Source organism: Thunnus maccoyii, chromosome 1, assembly GCF_910596095.1.
Source record: "Thunnus maccoyii chromosome 1, fThuMac1.1, whole genome shotgun sequence".
Taxonomy (NCBI): Eukaryota; Metazoa; Chordata; class Actinopteri; order Scombriformes; family Scombridae; genus Thunnus; species Thunnus maccoyii.
The window spans coordinates 21237231-21258656 of NC_056533.1; the positions used below are offsets into that span (position 1 = coordinate 21237231).

The following is a 21426-nucleotide window of genomic DNA, read 5'->3' on the forward strand; positions in this document are numbered from 1 at the left end:
TACAAATTATCACGACCCTGAAAAGTTCATTTTTTAAATACATGTACGATTTCTTTAGCAAAATATTGTTTTTCCTGAATATGGATTTGTATATCAGCTGTGCTGATTACTGCAGGATGATCCGCTAATTAGGCCAAGTTGATGTGTGATCTTTGTTGGGCTTTTGTGCTCCTTGTCTCACTCCTCAACCGTCAAGCGGCTACTGATGAAGTGTGGCCGTTTCGGACAGTGGATGCACTGTCAATGGCAACTGTTGTGGTGAAATGTTTGTTTGTGATTTCTGCTCAGATATAAGGTAGTCTACATCCTTACATCTCTCCTGAACACGCGTAACTTGGGCATGTTGATTTACATAATTTACACGCTGGCCAGTCTAATAGCCTATGTAATGAATACAAGGCAAAGGTGCGCTTTTGCAAAGGCCAGCTGGTCCGCAGGCGCTTGGCTCCTGTAAAAGAGTTGATGCGCTGCTTGATCCCTGTGGTCAGGCTGAACATAAGAGGGCGCTCCCATTGCACCTGGCTGCGCTGCCCTATCCACCCTAGACACATGGAGAGCCGGACACCAGTCCCTCATGTGCAATGATGTAGTGGTAAACAGCATAACCTAGACTGTATCATTTAGCCGAGGATCATCAAAAGACAAAGAACGACCAATATGAAAAAAAGTATAAAAATATATACATTTGTTTAAAAATAATTAAGCTTTTTTTCCCTACCAGTTAAAGCTTTATAAAAAAATTACAGTGATACTGCTATGTTTTTAATTAAAGTCATGTGAAAAAAGTTTTTTTTAATGTAGATAATCTCTTTTTCATAAACAAAAAATAGGCTGCGATGAATTCAGAAAGGTTTGTCCTCCATATTAAATATGGAATACTTATCAGCCAGCTGCGGTCACTGAGTGGAGAATCCAACCTACAGGCGCTGGATGTCGCATGTATCTGTCAAAGTGTGTTTTCTTTAACCTCATCACTAAAATAACATACAAATTTAAATCTTATTTTAATAACCAGTCCAACGTGTTTGTTTTGTGTTCCATCTTGAGCTTCCAGTCCACCCACAAAAGGTTTTTATTTAAAAATATTTTGATATCATAATCTTATTCTGACTGTTTCCTGGAGAATGTCTGATGCCCTTTTCATCTCTGTTTACCATAGCCTGAACATATGACTGACACCCTCCTTGTTAATATTGCAGCCTATGAGCATCTTCAATCCCCAAATCCTTCGGAATATAATGGTCGTTATCTCTTTATAAAGTTATATGACTTTTCTCGATAGCAGCTTTTATCTTTAAATACTTTCACCCCTGCTCATTTCCTCTGTTTCCCTTTGTGCTTTGTCTGGGATTGTGCGTGCACGCGCGTTCACACGTGCACACACGCTGCCGTGCGCGCGCTCACACACACACACACACACACACACACACACACACACACACATACACACACACACACACACACTAGCTGATTCCCAAATAAAATAAAATATAGTTAAATTACCAACGTTAAAATAAAAATTCTCTCAAAGTTGTCAAGTGGTGCATGTTGGTGAGCGAAATCCCCATCACAGAGCAGCGGTTCAAGCACGTTTGAAACGATTATGGTGCTTTGCCCTCTATCTGAATCACTGTTTTGTTCCTTGCAGTTCTGGTGATGGTCAAGCGCTTTCATGTGCCCCACATCTACGGAGCATTTTGCATTTTAAGCTACTCTGCCTTTCTTTGTCATATCCACGGGCTGTCATAGCCACAGGTTGTGTTGAATTTGCAATGCCACTCATCGATGTATGCCTATTGAGGCTGGCACGTGGACAGTTATCCTTCCCACAGAGAGGCGCAATTGAATGCTGGTAACACAAAAGCTTCAGACCCTGTCAGTTCCCCCTTTTTTTCCCTTTTCAGAGATGCATAGGCCCTAAAAGCATCAAGGGCTCCGTCTGGCTGGTCTTCTTTTGATTTAGCCTACACACTATACTCAATATGGTCACTGATGGAGTAATGTCAATCAAGGCCTTTGCATAAATTTGTAAACTGAAGTTTGCATTGTTAGGCTTTAGGCGACTGACTGGCTCAAAGCTGCCTCCTACAAGCCTCAAATTACACCAGACTCTTTTATTATCTCGTAGCCCCCTTTAACTCCTCTCGCACGCTATTTTCAACCTATTCATTTTTACAATCTCTTCTTCCCGAGAGAGCAGACACGTCGCAAATCCTCGAGATTCCTGCAGCCTGCCTCTCACACTGCAAAAATGTGAACTGTTCGACGGGGCGATGCAGTTTTCTTGTTGTTTTTTTTTTCTGAGAGAGGCATGCTACACAGCAGATGCTACATTGCTTAAAAACAGGTATCAGTGCCTGCCTCGGCTTGTGGATGGCAAGTGCGGAGGAAATGCCGTGTAACAGCACACCATATATTTTAGCAGCAGAGGGAGAGAGGGAGAGATGGAGAGGGAGTGTTTGGTCTTGGCCATATAGGCTACATTATAAGAAGTTTGATTTTCATAGGCTTCTTCTAAAGGGGATATGTGCTATTGGATCTGTAAAAACGTCGCGTCCCATGGGGGTTTTCATATTCTTTCTAACATTAAGTCACAGGCCTTTGCAAAAATATAAAATATAGCCTGTATATTTCATCAGGCATCATCACCACTGCAACATCACGAAAGGCTGCTTTACATGTATCTTAGAAAATAAAAAAACAGCCATCAGATGTATCTGTGCTCTCCATTTCCATCAAACACACGACTGAAAAAATAAATATCTCAGGCCGTTTTATGAACCCAGTTATTGCTTATGTCTTACACATGCTTGTATAATTGCTGCTGTGACTTCTATAGCATGTTTGGACAATGTTTGGATTTGAGTATATGTGCCATTTAACTATTAACTCTGTATCGGAATTCACTATATAGGCGCTGACGATCAAATCCGTATTATTTCAATAAACACAGCACGTTATGTGATCAGTGGAAGCTGCTACTTGTATTCACTGGACCAGGACTCTATATGGAGCTGTTTGCACAGAAAGTGTGCATACTGAGAGTGAGGGATTGTCCATTTCCTCAGAGAATCAACAATAAAATTATCATAACAAAGAGCACTGAGAGACTCGAAGGTTGATTTTTGCAATACAGTCCTTTCATACCGAGGACATGGGAGGACATCAGTTACAGAGGCAAATGGCTTTACGGAAAGATTATTAGGAAAAACAAACGAGAGAACCTCAGCAAATCTATGTTAGTATTGATCATACGGCCATTTAAAAAATCCTAATCACGAAACATATCAAAATGAAATGAGACACTGACCATAATATCATACTATAGCAAATTTAATGGCTACAGGCCGGAGCTGCAGCAAACACCTTGATGCAACTATGTCACCTTGTCACACATATATAGTGTTATTATTATTTAAGAGAACCTGCACGTATTGACAACATGTTCCCACCAGTTTCGCAATAGATGTCACGATAACCTGTTTCCCCATCATCCCTGTGTGTCACAGCTGCACTTACAAGTCTTTCACTGCTGTGCTGTGTAAGGAGTATAAACCGAGGCCATTTATATTCTTTAAACATACGCGACACGTATTGTAGAATTAAAATAAATCGTCACGTCCATATAGATAGAAAGGGGCTTCAACAAGTATTTATATAAAAAAAAAATTGAATTTTTTTTTTAAAAAAAGAGCTGAACTTGCTTTGCACACTGTACCAATACAAAGCAGCTCTCAGGAGTTTCCCAATTTCTCTGGAAAATATTTAAAGCTTTGTGCTATGAATGCCATCAAATAACTGAAATAAATAGTTTCTTTTATATTACAATAGCGTTATACAGTAGCCTGTTATCCTGATTTGGAAGTTGAGCTGATAATTTCACATATTTTGAGTAAGTGTAAATACGACTCGTCTCATATCCTCTCCGTCACACTTTTATCTGTACTATATTTTTTGCAAAGATCTCACTTTTTTGATTTAGTCACGAGTCTTCATTTTATTGTTTTTATTGAAATTGATCCACGTTTACTCACTAAGAAGTGTGTAAAGGAACACATATTGCTTTAAGTTTTATTAAAGTGGACTTAAGTCTTCTCTTATCATCAAGCCTCTGTCGTTAAATTATTATTTTTATACCATCTTAATATAAAAATGCAATGGGAATCCCCTAAATGCTGAGTACAGGCTGAAGCACGTAAAGTACAGAAAAGTTCAAAATTTGAGGCTACGCAACAGGATTTGATATCAACTTATAACTCTGAGCAAGTGCTATTTCTCTTAATGCTTAGAATATATATTTATCAATTCAAATACATTGTTTGCTGTGATAATATCCAGATCTCACTGTATCCACGATAAACTCTGCTCATTGCAGATTACAATACTTGTGGTAGCTTCTATGTGACTGTTACAGTACAGTTTTACATACATGTAGAAATCGCGTTTTGCGTGCTTCAATTATTTGGCAAATGTTTGTTTTAGTTGTTTACAAACATGACAGTTGTTTCTATAATTATAAATAGAATATGCAGAAGAATTGCACGTTTCCATTTTCGCCACTACAGCCGCCGACACTCAGTTATGTATTTCAATAAGTTGTTCAAACTAACAGAAAAAACACAGCCCTGTGTGTGCAGCCGTGGCACGACTGAAAATGACAGACTCAAGTTGAAAGACACAGAATAAAATAAAGCATGACCGTTTATGGATTTTCAGTGGCCAAAGTATGCGCACATCTTTCATTCAAAAACGCAAAAAACTGGGACAAAAACGTTTGAAAAAGTGGAAGAAAAAAAAAGAGCGGAGCAAAAGCTGTGCCTGTGGCGTCGGGCTTTGCCTGCTGCGGCTGCATGCTCCAGTATTAACTTTCACTGTCTTCCGTCTAATCAAACTCTTACTTTCCGCTGTTCTTAATTCCATATTTTCAATTCCTGATCATTACTTTCCTCTTTTTCTACTTGTATCTATCTATCCATCCCTCCCTCCCTCCTCTCCCTCCCTCTCTCCCTCCCTCTCTCTCCCGAGCTCTCTCCTTTGCTGAATCTTATTGATCCAGAAGGCGGCTAATTAGCCCTTCCCTTCGTGCCTGTGTAATGAAGCACATGCGCACTGAATTAATCACAGCCATTTTTTGCAGGAAACTAATTAGCAGGAATAAAGATCCAAAGAGTTTTTTCTTTTCAATCATCAGATCTCACTTTCACCTCTTCCTCGCTCCCTCTAACACAAGACTCATCGCCTGCTTTGCATCCAAATTATTTTTATATTGCCTTTAACAACTAATAGTACCTACTTCGTTTTTTACACTCCGCAACAACAATGATCTTTCTTTTGCCACCCTAAGCGCAAACTGACCAAAAGGGGACTGCCTTGATGGGATCTTTAGCTAAATCATCTCAATACTGGATTAAAAAGCGAGGATCACAAAGCGGCAGCGAGAAATTGTAAGTTTCAACTTTGCGTTTGTCTCTTTTCCTCTCTGTTTCCACGATCCTATTCTTTTCGCTTGTAGACCTATCTGAATCTCTTTTTCATATCTGTTCGTAGTTTTACGTGTAGCGGAGCTGGCTATTCTCATATTCTGAGAAAAGACTGGCAATCACAAGTTCATTTCATGCAAGTAGTTTGGTTTATTCTCGATTTTATTCGTATCGTTACCTGTGTTTACATCAGCGTTCGTCCTCTCCTCTTCATGAATGGAAGATAAGAAATGGGCAAGACAGCGATCCTCTTCCAAGCAGTTGACCGTTGAAAAACACGGTTTTAAAACAATTGTGTGCATTTCGGTGGAATCGGGGAAGGGTATGGGGGGCTTATGGGTGTCGAGAAACGTGTTTTGAGGCACAGATGCAGTAAGAAAGGGGGCTGTGTTGAGCAGACGAAGGGCAGCGGCAGCTCCACATGAGCGCAGCCCAGAAAAGGAGCTCCAAGTCCAGCCTGTGGGTCCGTGTGAGCGTCCGGCGAAAGGGGACATCTCTCGCTTTTCTAATTTTGACAGATTTGACACTTGCCACATCCAGGGGTTTTCAGCACCGTCGTATGCTTATAAAATCCTCTTCTGTATAAACGCATTTTTTTTTTTGTTCTTCTCCGACAACGTCTCTGAAAATGTGCAATCCCTCCGCCCTGTCTTAGTTCCTCTAGCTACACTTTTCCTCTTTACCCCACTTTGTCCATCTTTTCTTTTTTATTTTTTCACGGCTGTTTGCCTCTTTGAAGCGTTGTTTTTAAGTCGATTCTCGCTCATTCCCTGACGAAGTCACATGCAAATCGATCGACGTGTGTGTGTGTGTGTGTGTGTGTGTTTATGTGTGTGTGTGTGTGTGTGCGTGCGTGTACTAGGGGTTTGTGTTTGCGAGCGTCTGTGTGTGTGTGTGTGTGTGTCTGTTATGTGAATGTGGTGTGTTCAGAAAAACGGAGCCCCGGGTCTCCTTCATGACAAGAGCGGATCAGCAGGACCGCGGACAGCCTAGTCTGAGCTGCGTTTCAGAGAACAGACATGTGGTTCAGGGAAGACATAGGCAGGCTGGATCTGCTGCCTCCAACTACTTGGCTACCGTATCTGACTTTCAAGGGAACATTTTTTTTTCCCCGAGAAATGCTGACCGGAATGAAAACAAAACATTGCCCTATTAGGCTGACCTTAAGCAGACATAATCGTTCTAAAGTTATTGCTGGAAACTTTAAGTATGGTCCAAGCTAAACCTATAGGTCACTGCATGCATTTAGTTGCCGCTTAGCCGGTTAACATTTGCAGGATTTTTTGAAAAGTTAAACTACACATCATATCTTTCACATAGCCAAAATAGAATAGTCTGTACTCTCAGAGGAAAACACAAACCAGCATATCTAAGCTCTGAATGGGCCTTTTCAACAACATAAACAAACAAAAAAAAATATAGCTGTAGTTTATTATTGCCTGTAACTACATTGTTGCCGATAGGCTGTCGCCGAAAATAGATCTGATCGGAGGAAAATTAAAGAAAACGGAAATGCAGTTGTTATCTTGACGTTAAGGTGCTATAGTAAGCCGAATATCTCCATAAATATGACCAAAAATAGTGACTACTTTTCGGACGGGATGGAGCTATATGTAGTCATAAAAAGCTGCGAGAATTATAAGTCAATCATGGATATTTTTCGCGACATAGAAACGGGAAAGAACGAGGAAAAAAGGAGGTTTTGCGAGCGAGCAGAAGCAGGGATATGTGTACCGTTTGGGGAAACAGAAAGGGGGGTGAGAGGCTGTGTGTGTGTGTGTGTGTGTGTGTGTGTGTGTGTGTGTGTGTGTGGGTGGGTGGGTGGGTGGGGGTGTGTGTGTGTGGGGTGGGGGGGTAGGTCAGACAGCAAGAAACATGGGGAACAGGGGTCATGGAGTGAGTGCAGAGATAAAAAAAGAAAGAGAGGAAACCCCCTCGCAAACAGCCTATAGGGATGATGGGGAGAGAGTGTGTCTCGCTGGGAGAAAAGGGTGATGGTAGTTGTTGGTGTGTTTTGGGAGCCACACAAAAGCACTTGTGGTTGTCAGCATCTGCAGGATTAAGACTTTGGCTGTAGTTTAGGATGGGAGAAACAAAAATAGACTAGTAAAAGGTTTAGTAAAATTAAATGTTAAGGCAAAGAGAAAAAAAAAGGGGGTGGGGGGGCTGTTGCTGAGGGTAGGGGTGCTGAGGGGGTTGGGTGGAAGGGTCAGATAGCCATGGGCCATAGAGGAGGAATCAGGGGAAGAGGTCAGATAAACAGATCCCTACCTTTCAGACCGAAGAGGAGCAGACGGAAACAGATTAGCAGCGTAGGGGGAAAAAAGGGAAACTGGTATTCACACTGATTATTTCTAATCAGTGATCATATTCATATTCACTTAATTCCTCTTTTTTTTGTACTGCTACATAGTTCTTTACTTCAGTGATTTTGCTTTGTGCATGTAACAGTATTTTTTGGTGTGTTTAGAGACTCAAAGGTGGTTATAGTCTATAAGCACAGGTAGACTGTTGTGCCAAAACTCGAGTGATCTCCCTTCCTCCACTGTCTGACAGTAACACTCCTCTCCTCTTCCTCCTCCTCCTCCTCCTCCTCCCTCTCTCCGTCTTCTGTTACAAAACAAAGACAGCAGAAATGTTTACTGTCATCTCACCTGTCTGATTTTCCTGTCTTGTCTCATTGTCATATTTCTGCTTAATTACAACAGCTCCTGGCAAAAGTATAGGAATGTCATTGGCTTTATTTCTGTGTGTTCTATTTCAAATATGTGTTTGTCTGACGTTGTGTTTGGTGCAGCTAACTATAGTATCTCATGCTCATCCCTGGCTGTGTGATGCTGGAAGTATTCCGTCCATGAGATTGTGAGCTGTTAGTGTCAGCATGAGTGATCATTTTACCACAAACAGTGTTTTTAAAAAAAAAATAAAAAAAATTGAATTTTCATTTTTAACTCATTAGTTGTGCTCAGAGTTATTTATTTCTGAAGTGTTAATATATGTTTACTAAGGCTAGATTTTCATTTATTAGGTTATGTGTATTTTTTTCCTAAATACATTTTCACATTTTTATGAATAAAAACATTATTTACCAAAACCTTGTAAAATAGTATAGATATTTTGTCCAGAGTACATTATTAATACACTCAACTGTTTATTCTAATTAATTTAATTACAATTTGAAAATTGAAATTGGTTAATAGATCTTTGTGATCAGGTAACTGTTTTAAACCATTACATATATGATTCTAAAAAAATCTAGACTAAATTGTAAACATGTTATTTTAATGTGTTAGACATAACCTAACAAAATTCTTTCTCTGCACAGATAAAAATTATTTTAAGAAATGCAGATTTGTTTGTTTGTGACAGTAATGCTATAGATGCACAGCCTGTGCTTTTACTGAATAAACATATCTCTAGTTATGATTAAAGTAAATGCATATGGAAGAACTGCTGTCTGTGTGCTGTTGCTGTTGTGATCATTATTCATAAGATAAAGAGACAATTTGGTATTGTAATGCTGGGATGTGATGGCAGTTTTCTTCAGTTGTCTCTGAACCTGTACAACAACAAAACAGTCGTCCACCTCCTTTTTGCTCATGGTGCTCCTCTATAACCATATTTGATGACAGGTGTATTTAGAGTATTCTGCTGTCATTTGACTTTATTAACGGGAAGAGCACGTCCAGTTGGGGGAAATTAGATGAAGGGAGTAGCAGTCGTCATAGATAGGCTTGTTTCATGGTTTGGGGGGTAACGCAGAGAAAGCGGAGTAAGCGCCTCTGGCTGTCATAACCCCTTCTCTTCCTCTCACTGTGCCTCTCCCTCTCTCCCTCCTTCTCTCTCTTGATCTCATTCTTTATGTGTCTCCACATATCTCCCTTTTTAACTCCCACCTTTCCGTTCTCGGGCACTGGCACCGTGGGGGAGCTCGCTGCCATGTCCTCGGTCAGAGAGAGCCCTCTTTGGGTGAACAGTAGGCTAAGGCCATACGTGGGAGATTCAACACACTTTAGGTTGACGTGCCAGAAGGAGTGTATGCATAAAAAACATAAAAATCTACTTATTTATATTATCATAAGCTAAATATACAATGATTTTGTGTCTATTGTGAGTGAAAATGTTTAAAGGTTATTAAAATTATTATTATTATTTTAATCATTATTATTATCAGTATTTTGTATTAGCATTTTAATAAATGGTCACAAACCAAATTTAATTAATTCCTTTGTAGCGTCGCTCCATGAGAGGCAAAGCATTATTAATATGAATAGATCTACCTTTGTGTGGATGCGTCTTCACTGAAATCAGAGGCGAATGTGAAGTGTCTGTCTCCGCATTATCTGTATGGACATGTGTATATGAGGGCAGTCGACACAGATGATGGTTTTCAATCTGATGTGTGGTTTTGAATATGCAAGGTCGTGCAGCAAAGACCAGTTCTTCCAGTTGTCCTGCAGTTGAGGCCAGTGTACGTGTCATGCTATCATAAAGGAGCAGGCAGGGGGCGGGATCTCGGCTCAGTACAGGGGTGAGCGAGAAAGTGGGAAGGCAGAGTGGAAGAGATGACTGTCATGCTCAGGTGTGTGTGTGTGTGTATGTGTGTGTGTGTGTGTGTGTATTTGTGTGCATGCTTGCAGTGTGCATAGATGCTGTATCTGATCCTTAATCCCTGCAGCCCTCAGTGTCCAAAAGTGCCTCTTTACCCACTGAAAGCACCCCTTTTCTCTAAAATTCCCCTCCCTGTCTTCTTTGCAGCTTTTCTTCTTCTTCTTCAATGTCATCCTTTTATCTTTTTGAAGAGAAGTTGGCGGGGATTTTTGTGGTTTGCTCTTTCACAATATGTTATCGTGTTATCAATCTTGGTTAAATCATTGTGGTAGACTAGATTTATGAGTGAAAAGATGAGCATGTGTCTCTGTATGAGTGAACAACCGCATTCAGATTTGTGTGTATACTGGCATTATGAAAAATCTTTCTTTTGAATGTGCCACGTTGAGGCCTTGTTGTAATACACGTTTGTTTTTTTTTGTCATTATTTTTATTAATTTTGAACTGTTTTCAAAATCCTAAGCCGGTGTTCATATTCAGACAAATCATAGCAGACTTACAGTATGTTGTGTACACACGACATTGGTCAGATTATCATCATTGTCACACTGATAACAGCAACTTGGGGACAAGGGGGGAAAAAATCATTTTCCATTCAGTCATATGTGTGAAAGTATAGGTTGTATTTTGACTTTTCTCTCCTTCATTGATGGAAATTCACAAGCTGTCATAGAATAGAGCACAATAATATGTGATACAAATTTATACACATTTGTTTTCCATTTCTAACAATACATTTATGCTGTTGTTGTCATGGATGAGGGTTTATAATGTGTGTGTGTGGACATCTGCGTCCTTGACTAGAATCTCAGTACTGTTTCTGTAATAAATGTACAGTATCAGTTTTGTAGCAAGCAAGGTTGTTTGTTAGATTGCAGTGTTGTAACAGTGATAAAGATTGTTGTATTTCTGGGTTGCTGTATTGACTTTGAGTGGAAGATCTGTGTGATGCATGCCTGTCCAGGACTGGCAGCATCGTAAAAGCGTAGTGTGTGTGTGTGTGTGTATGTGTGTGTGTGTAGCATAACGGTTACGACTGGCTGTGTATATATCCTATTTGGGGCAGCAGCAGCTAGCTCTAGTGTTCAGAGATGGGAGGAACAACGGTTTCACGTCTGTATAGGCGACAAATGCTTATACGCAGGCGAGGCAGGGATGACAGTGACCACTCCAAGGGCTGCAAAATTGAACTGAGCTGCACCCCAGCTTCCCATAAGCCCACCCCTCTCTTGGACCCTGGAGGCCAGCATTCCACCCTCCGCGCTGGCGCTTATCATCACAAAGGACAGAATGCATAAAACATGGAGGACGCTTAGACAGAGGCGGCCCAGGTCGCCTTTCTCTCCCCACACTGAGCCCTTGAACAATACATGGGCCCCTCTGGCCTGTGACTCTGACGACACACACGCCGTCTTTTTATCCTCCCCTATTTCTTTGTCATCCTCTTCCTCTTCCTCTATGTTACTGTGCTCTGTGGAGTGATAACTGCCCTTGCATTGTTTATCTGTGTCTGTGAAATCTGCATTGTGTAACTGAAATGTAAGTGTGTGTGTGTGGGGTGTGTGGGTGTGAAAGAGAGAGATAGACAGTGTGTGTGAGTGAATGACAGATTTAAAATATTGACAGTGCATCAGCTACATAGCTCCTACCTCAATATTCTATATTATCTATTGTTGTACATATTTTCTGACATAAAATATAATATAACTCAAATTAAAAAAACATTGTTTTACTCACCAATTCACGCAAAGGTTAAATGTAAACCATTTAAATAATTTTCTACATATGGAGAAATTCAAATTTTTATAAAACAAATTATGTTTAAATGCAGCCAGGTGATCTGTGATTCAGCCTATTAACATGTCATTTTTCCATGTCACTAATTTACAGCTAGGTCACCCGATGATGCAACATCCCGACTTGTATTAGAACCAAATGCAGCGTGTATTCATATAAACAAGCTATCAGCTTCTCAGTTTTTCTGTCGGTCAGTAGGCTGGGGCTGGTTTGAAAGGCCAAATAAAGAGCTATGTGAAAGTGATATTAACATTACAGTCTTTTCTCCATGCCAGTCATTCTCCTCTACCACTACCAAAACATGCATAGTATTAACAATTAGATAGATAGATAGTATTTTTGGTGCTTATCACATCTGAGTATAAATTGTATTTGCATCAAAACATAACAGGATAACATTTCTCGGGTTGTGTATTTTTTAAATGCATGTTTTCAAATATGATGATTTTCTCATTCTGTTTTATTATCTTGGTTAAATCTCAGTTTTGGTTTTAGATTTTAATTTCCTTGCTCTGTGTGCACTGCATCCACTCCACTCTCACCCACTCCACTCTCATGACTGTGACAAACAGTAGTTTATCTGTGGCTGAGAAGGTTTTAGTCTGTGTCTGTCTATACATGCGTCTGATAGCTGGGCTGTAGGAATGTACTACTAGGATGTGCTGGACCCCAGCAGGTCTATGGCACTTCCTCTCTGTGTACCTCACAGCTTATCCTCCTCAGGATTATAGAGAGAAGAAAAGAAAAGAACGATTGCAGGAGCACCCTTTCACTCTCACACCCTCTTCCTCATTTTTGCAATTCACACACACACACAAAATCTCAACAAAAAGTGTAATTCACTTGCAAATGTGTAGTAGCCTGTCCATGTTCCCAGTGGAGGAGAGAGAGAGAGAGAGAGAGAGAGGGAAGGAGAGGGAGGGGCAGAGATGGAAAGACATAGAGAGCAGGCGGCAGTGTATTTCAGTGTGAGACAGGGCTGAGATGAAGCTACCGATTGCTTCTTCCCGGTCAGGAAAAGCAGCCGACTCCATCTGCCCATTGATAGATTTGCGTGGGATTTGTGTGCACATATTGTTTTTACTGCATAAGTAACTAAATGTGTGTGTGCTTGAGCTGTAGTCATACAGTAGGTATATAAGTTGCGACTCACTATTTGTTATTTCCCTTGCTTCTCCTAAGGTGGCCTGGTGTTGTTCTCTCAGTGCCCCAGGCGACTGATCTGCCAGTAGTGAAGGGGTTAAGAAGCAGGGATAGCCCTCTTTTGTCTCTGCGGCCCTCTTTGCCATTGTTGTGGTGGAATTGAGCTCGGTGCACCTCACTTGACCACAGCAAAGCAATAAAATGGCCTCTAAGTGCTGTAGCCTCCGTAGTCCTCTGATGTCAGCTCTCTTCCAGCTTCCGCCGCTATAATTCCCTTTTTTCTACTAACACATGGATATGTATCTATATATGCACACCATCACCATACTGCACCTAGATATTTTCTTACAGCATCTTTTTTTTTAACTTCTGTGAGATTAAGCCCACATGTCTTTTTTTTTTCTCTTTTTTGTCAAGTTCATGCAAATTACATACTAAACTTCTGAAGAATATATTAGTATGTTTTGATTTATGTTCGTGCTTTATACAAGCGCTAAATACAAATGATCAGATTGCATGATAATATGAATATATACAGTGAAGGACCTATTAGCACTTTCTCAGTTACATCTCACACTGCAGAGGTGCTAACAGTTCTCATAAAGCCCACTCAAAGATGCACACGTACAATGTTTTTAATTATCTTTTATAAAAGTTTTAAAATATTTATCAGAGCTTTACATTCAGCAGTTTTTTTGTGTGTGTGTGTGTGTGAGCCTGCCTCTGTGTATGCCAGTAAATACCACAGACGACCTGACCGCCACCGCCACCTGATAGTCCTTACTAAATCAAACAAAGTAGTCCCGCTGTTATAGCTCCTGAATGAATGATACCGCAATTCTGTAGCTATGCACTGTTATATTATTTTACTGTTGTTTTCAGCTATATTAGCAGCAATAATGACACAAATACTGTGCATAATAATTTTGTTTTTCAGTTTGGGAATGTGTTATTATAATACATAGTGTTGGTGGTATTGTGTTTGATTGCAGAGATGATTGTTTATAGCAGAGTCCCACCTTTGCAGACATTGTAATTAAAAAGAAGATATACTGCATGTGCGTCTGTCGCCATCCCATCTCATCTCATCTCGTCAAATAAGCATCTAGCTGTTGCAGCGAGCATGTCAGTGGATTTATGAAAGATTTCTGATTGGCTGAATTATAATTGGCACTGTCTCGTGTGTAAACCATTTATGCCAGGTGTCATACAGACCGCATTAAATGTTACACCAAACTGCAATTAAAGCAACATTTCCTCAAAGCCACCATGTTACACCTCTACATTTTTCTGAAGGGTGTCTCTGTCTTTTTGTGTGCTTTTTGCCTCACCCTTCTCCTCTCCTCCTCCCGAAACACGTGTGGTTTCCTCTCTGGGTCTCACTGTGCCTAAAACAAATGCTCTTTCTCATTTTCCCTGTGTTAAATGAACAAACATAAGGACCTCAGTGCCTCATAATAAATTGATTAGAGAGAAGACTCCCACACAGCAACACCGAAAACTAGAGATGTACAATGTGTGTGTGTCTGTGTGTGTTTAGCCTGGGGAGGAGGAGATATGTTCTCTCTGTCTCCCTAACACACATACACCAACACAGCAGCTAAAAATGTATATTTATCCAGTTTAATAGCAGTTCTTGTCTGCTGGTCGTCATGCTCCCACCTCTGTGCCAGGCTATGGTCTAACTGCTGTTTTGTGCCCAGTGGCTCATGTCTCATGACAGCGACAGTGCCGTGGCATTTACATATTTGACATGGAGCCCTCTGTGACTGTTTGGTTTTCATTTTGACGTTCAGTGCCACAGCACAGAGATTTGGACTAGGCTGGAGGGGGTTGGGCAGGTCCCATGGGGCTGACACAGGGCTAGACAGCCGTGACAGACTGGTGACCTCGGCTTTGTGACGTCATTTGCCTCGTCTGGTCACCATGGCTTTCATTTTTCCTACTGTTTTTTTTTTTTTTTTTTATTTTTTTTTTTTTGGGGGGGGGGGGGGGGGGTTACGTTTTTTATGAGGACAGTGGAAATATGACAGGAATTGAAGGGAGAGAATGATGGGGGACCTTTGTTGAACATGCAACAAAGGTCCGTAGCCGGATCCGAACAGCGGATGTTGCAGCCATATGGCATGCGTCTTAACCAGTAGGTTATCAGAGCGCGCTCCTACTATTTCATGAATGATGATGAAGATGGGGGACCCGTGCCACTTTATGCAGCGGTTTAGGGTGATGTTCTGGTGAATATGTTGTTTATAATAATGGCATGAGTATAGAACATCCCTTCGATCACCTGATCATCCTGCTGCATGACTGCAGACTTCAGTTTAGGTTCAATTAAAGGTGCCATTTGCCTCTCTGTTGTTGTAGCGGGGCTGCACATTTGACTTTTCTGTTTGACTCAGGTGGTAAGAAATAGCTAGCAAGCATTGTTGTGTGAAGCAGTAAAAGAAAACACACCCTGACCACATATAGGAAGTCAGCCTGAGGTAAGAGCAGGGCTCAAAACGGATACTGACTGTTACAACAGTTTTTCTCCTCCATATATGCCAAGTGCCAATTCTTTGAAATGCTCTGCTTTACACGCCCCCCCCCAAAAAAAGTGTGTGTGTATGTGTGTGTGTGTGTGTGTGTGTGTGTATATATAGATATGTATGTATGTATGTATATATGTATGTATATAGGTGTGTGTATATACACTTATATATATATATACACGTGTGTGTGTATGTATATGTATATATAGATATATAGATAATATAAAAATGCCATAGATTAGGTTTCATTTGGGCAGCATCTCTACAGATTCAGTGTTGTCCTGTCATCTCAGGCAAGGTGTGTATCTGAATCAGGAGGAGGATGGCTGTAAAATAGGCTCCTCTTATTGCTTGCTTTTTGTTGGAGCCAGGTGTTTCCTCATGTTGGATCATGCCCTAATGGGGAACAACAGGCCACATGGCAGGTGAGAACTACATTTTTAATGCTAGCGGATAGCTTTTCGTCCGTGGTCTTCCTGTTCAATGTGTAATGCTAAGAGAGCTCTTGCAAGCAGAGTACACTGGTAGAATTGCACTCTGGGCAGAGGATTAACACAGGAAGTAGCCCTTGTATAGTGCAGGCGCTCTGTGGATGTACTCTTTCCCTCCTAGCTGCACCAGGAGCAGGACAAGTGTGTAGATGACACAGCCTTTGTTTACACTGGAAAGAATATGGGTTTAGAGGAAGGAGAGAAAAGAGAGAGAGAGAGAGACAGAGAGGCGGTGGTCAGGACTGGGGGAGGGAAAGGGGGGCACAGACACAAGTGTCATCACTTCCTTCCTTTCTATATTTTTTTTTCACAAATCGCCATTGTCAAAACAACAGTAGACAGAAAAGGAAGTGTTGAAATCAGGCACAAGTTCCATTAAAATAACAATAATGCTTAAAAACCCAAAACTCTAAAAAACGTCAAAAGAGATAGCACGTTTGCTACTGAACGTTGCTAAACCTCGTGCACATATGTATTCCGCCTCTGTCTCTAATCTGTCAGCTTCGTCTATTATACCAAAAGTATAACACTTTTTTTCTGCTAGACAGGGTACATTAAACAAGCCTGTATGTTTTGACCCTGATCAAGACAGGACACTTTTTTCTCACACTCTTTGGACCTCTGGCTTCCTCAGGACATCTCTGTGCATGTCCATGCACGTGTCTAGATGTAGACATGGACATATCAGTATGTGTCCTTTCCTCTCCTCCAAATAGCATTTCTATATAACAATACATTAGGCTGACACCTGCACCCCCCTGTCTTGTCGAGAATCAGTCCTGTGGTCAGGGCAAAATTTACTTTCACATGACAGATGGCTCTGTGGGCCTTCAACAGGAAGCCTGGCCCCACTGTTTCGCAATCTCCAGAAACAAGAACTGAGTACCCGCACGATGGTGTGCAGTCTGTATTATGTGTAATGGATGCCAGCTTGCCTGTAGTGGGTACAAGCACAAGGCGAAGGGAGGGGGTACCCCGGCATAAGTGGACCCCTGAGACCTCCTGGAGGGGTAGAGGTGTGGCGAACGTCTGTTTTGGGCATGGCTTGTGTCAGCGTGTTTAGTATTTGCCTGTAAGGGCATTTATATGCAAATGCTAAACAACCTATTGGGGTGACTAATTACAGCAGGGCCTTTGTGTGTGCCAGGCAGTCAGAAGCAGGGTGTTTCTAGCATGCCAGGCCTGGACTTCCCCTGCTTGTTTACTCATTGTCTTTCCTTATTACCCCCTCATTGACACTCCCCTTTTGTGTGGCTGTGCTGTTTGCCTGCATGCTGGCTCCTCCCCTTGTGGTGCTGGAGTTAATGTAGTAGATTAAAGAGGCAGCACTCTGGCCCTGTTTACTTCCTCTTTCATCTGGTGGCCCAGCTCTGCTTTTACTCTATAACCATCCCTCCTGGAGCTTTTGTCTAGCCACCACCCATTCAGGGAAGATTCAGCCTCATAGTACTCTCTCTCCTACAACTAATGCTCAGCTAATTACTTTGGGTGATAAAAATGCATTTAGGTCAGGTTCTAATGCAATGCAAATTTATGAGCAGGCAGAAGCAAATATTAACTTGTAGAGTCACTGATAGTCATTGGCTGGGGACAAAGGTACACCTCCTTTTAACTGTTAAATGTGAGGATTTTCATGTGCTTTTGGTGTTGCTGCCTTTTTTTTTCTTTGTTGTCAGGGGTCTGAAGACAATGACAGCAGGATGCACTAAATTTTTTCCCGCTGTATAGGCTCCTACGAGTAACTTGTGTGAAGATATGCCTGCTGTTAGATACAATCATAGCGCAGTGAAGCCCCAAAACTAAGGTAGCCATTTTTTCATGTTGTATAGAACTAACTGAACCTGAAATATGCGTTTGAACAGTGTTTTCCTCTTCCAGTTGCTGCCAAAAATGACTTATATGTAGTCATGAAACCACAAACACGTCTTTGTGTTAAAAAGTGTCTATAGTGCTTCATGATTACAGAAGAATATTATGAGTATTGCAAGCTAGGAAGCCTAAATAAGTAAGTAAAAATCAAAGGGTTCAAGGAGTTTGGACTTAGACAGGCCGGCGTTCCTTGTGTTTTAAAAGCCCAGATTGAAAGCCTGGGCACCTGGAATCAGTTGTTGCAGTTCCTCTACTGGTTTATGCTTCTGCAGGGGATCTCGTCTAATTCTGCTTTTATTCCATGTCCATCGAAAACTGCAGCATTACTTCATTTATTATACAAGAGTATACAAGTATTTCTCAACATGTGTGTCAGTATGTTTTACTGTCCACCTGTTCCCTCTGTATTCTGAAATCTCGGCTGAATACTCAACCATATCAAACTGGCCCTACTGCATTCCTGTGAAATTATTTGTCTTGTGCTAAAACAAAGAGAGAGGAAGAGAGAAAAAGCTCTGATTTAGTGTTGCCTCTCACTTCATTTTACAATTCTAGTTTCACTGCTTGTTCCATGGTTTGCTACCACGTTTGGCCCTTATTATGCCAATTACACCACTACTTTCATGTTTTCGCATACAGTGACACACACATACATACATACCCATAGGGAGATTCTGGATCAAAAGCTGTCTGTGAGAGAGCCAGGGTACCTCGTAGAAAACAGCTGCCCTTTGCTGTCTCTGCCTCTCACCCCTGCCTGACAGCAGCCAGAAATATGAGGCCTCCCCAGACCTCTGTCCTGGGAAAAAAGGACAGGACAGCACATACACTCAGAAAAGCTTTTGTCTCTGCTCTCTCTCTCTCGCTTGCTCAGACATACAAAGAAGAAAGAAAGCCATTTGTCTATGCTCATTCACTCATTCAGCCACAAATAGAAATCTTCGTTTCACATATACACTCCCTCTGCCACATTCACAAAACCATTAAATTATCACATGCTTGATTTCTCTTTATTGTCTGTTTGTTAAACTCTTTCATTAGCTGTTTTAGTCAATTTGGCGCAATTTGTCTGTCAATCTTACTCTGCGTTTGCCTTTCTCTCTACTTCTCTCCTGCCATAAATATGGTGCCTGCTCTTTCTGTAAGCTAGGCCTTCCTCAGCACTGTCTGAGGGTGCTTTTCTTCTCCTTTACTCTTGTCTCCACCTTTCCTCCCCACATGTCTGGGATTTCTCTCCCTCTGCTCTGCTTCTCCGGCGTGTTTAAACCCTGACAGAGTTGAGAAAGGCATTCAGCTCCCTAATCCGGGCTCCCTCTATCAGGAATGCTAATACGTGTGATTGTGTGACCCGCCGAAGCCCGGCAACATCTGCAGGAGCCTATGGCGAGCCCCCACCCTCCCACACCCACCCTGCCCCCTGCCTTTGAGCGCTCACTCGCTGCCATTATTTCATTGTTTCACTTCACGCCTGTGACTGGGCAGTGCAGTTAACCCTCTGCTGCTCAGGCTAGCTAGCGGCAGTCCTGCACACAGGGCCAGAGGAGGGTACTGAGGAGGGGTGTATGGGTTTGGGATAGCCCTTTCCCAGGACAGGCCTCCCTGACTGCCCATCTGGACCCCTACACGCAGCTCTACCCCTCACACTGTTTGCTTATGCATTCCACTACTAGTCAAAGTGCATGTGTGTGTTCATGCCATCTGTTTAAAAGTGCAGTCACTTTTGAGTTAACGCATAATTGCAGGATTTACCCTCTGTGTCCCACTGGTGGACATTTCTACATGAGTAGCTTTTTCTTTCTCAGGGACGTCAGGAAAAGGAAACCTGCTCTTGATAGGAAGAGATCTAAAAGGATGGTGGTGTTAGCCAATGAAAACCTGTTATTAAATTTTCACCCACCCCTCTGCCAGGTATTGGAGTTGAAAGAAATTATTGTTTGGATAGTGTATGTTTTCAGAAAGATGAATTACCGGTGAAACAAAACTGACAAAGTGAATCTGTGTCAGGCTGGAGTTCTGCTGATTGAATTACCCTTCTCCTCAGTGCTGGCTGTACTCCTACATACAGTACCAGTCAAAAGTTTGGACACACCTTCCCATTAACTTAAATGAGAAAGTGTGTCCAAAATTTAGTCTGGTACTGTATATATTAAAGCTTCACCATACTATAGATGAGCATAGGATGTCTGTGTGCTTCATTCACATCCTAACATTAAGCTATTAAACACTGAGGATTGTTAACTTTTTACCTTGCTGCAATGTCCACTAGGAATCCACATTCAGTGACCATTTGCACATCACTGGCCTTGGAAAATACACTCTCACACACATATTCTGTTAATATTGAAACAATGATTTTTCCATTGTTATCAAAACCATGATTAATCATTACATTTTTGCAAAGCAAGGGCGGTGTTACCATGGAGACATAAAAATGATCCATGCTGCTTTGCACATCTACAGAAAAGTTTACATTTGCTGTACAACTCTTGGCAGTGCTTAGAGCTGCTACAGGCCTGAGTAGCTTTTAAGAGAGATCCACTCTCTTGGAACTCTCAGTTTCTTTCTCTGACCTTTGTTGTTCAACTCAACAGGCTTTTTGTAGTGTGCTGGAACACATTATTGGGCAATTCAGCATCAATGAATGATTTCTTGCATTCCCTTGTTGTTTGATGTCATTGTAGATTTTTCCTCACTGCTTTTATCACATTTTGAGAACTTTAATAGTTTTTTTTTTCAAATTGAATATTTTGAAATATGTATTGTGGAAATATTAAAATATATTCTAAATTTAAAGAGGGTGCCAATTATGTAAAATCCAGCTTTGTTATCTGTTTAATTTTACTCACTATTGCTTCCATCCTGCTTTGCAAGACCAAGAACATAACAGGAAGCACATTATCTACTAGTTGGACCTTTTTTTAGAGGAAAAGGGGAATAGTCACAGGAAATGAAAACAGAACCTCTTTCAAAGTGTAAAATTATTTTGTGTTGTTTTGAAATGAATGGAAATGAATAAGTACAAGAGGAAATGTTAAGACTGATCTAAAGCAGCAGTATGTTAAACTTCCACAAGTATGGTGCAAAGTTCATCAATACTAATAAACAAGAGTGCTCACTTTTTGACTTGAGTTATCAGAGATATTATAATTATGTTCAGACCTTAGTTACAGAATGTTAATTAAGCAATAAGCCACAAGAGGCCGTGGTTTAGAGATTTTGGAACAGCTAAGGGGCGTAGTTAGGCATGACGCTTTTATAAAACTCTAATAATCATTCTTCCGTCAATCAATGTAGTTTTTCAGTGACATTTAGCAGAATGGTTGCCAAGCAACACACAGACGCAGTGGAATGCATGCTAATCAGGCTAATCAAGCATGCTTAAAGATTGGGTGATTATTAACATTTATCGTCATTAATTGTGCAATTGTTAAGTAATGTTCAATTGTGTTAGCACTCTTTACTGGTACAAGGGTGTTTGACTCTGGACAGGTGTGTTTTAATTAC

At 41.1% G+C, this 21426-nt stretch overlaps 1 protein-coding gene across 2 annotated transcripts in view; it reads left to right on the plus strand.

Moving 5' to 3' along the window:
* zfhx3b (zinc finger homeobox 3b) overlaps positions 1-21426 on the plus strand; it is a 344746-nt gene that overhangs the window by 197788 nt on the left and 125532 nt on the right. The window contains exon 1 of one of the 2 annotated variants that reach the window (XM_042397285.1): positions 5137-5444. The exons of the other annotated variant lie outside the window; for it this stretch is intronic. The gene's annotated coding sequence lies outside the window, so the exon portion shown is untranslated. Of the gene's footprint in view, positions 1-5136; positions 5445-21426 lie in introns of those variants that run through there. 2 annotated transcript variants of the gene reach the window in all.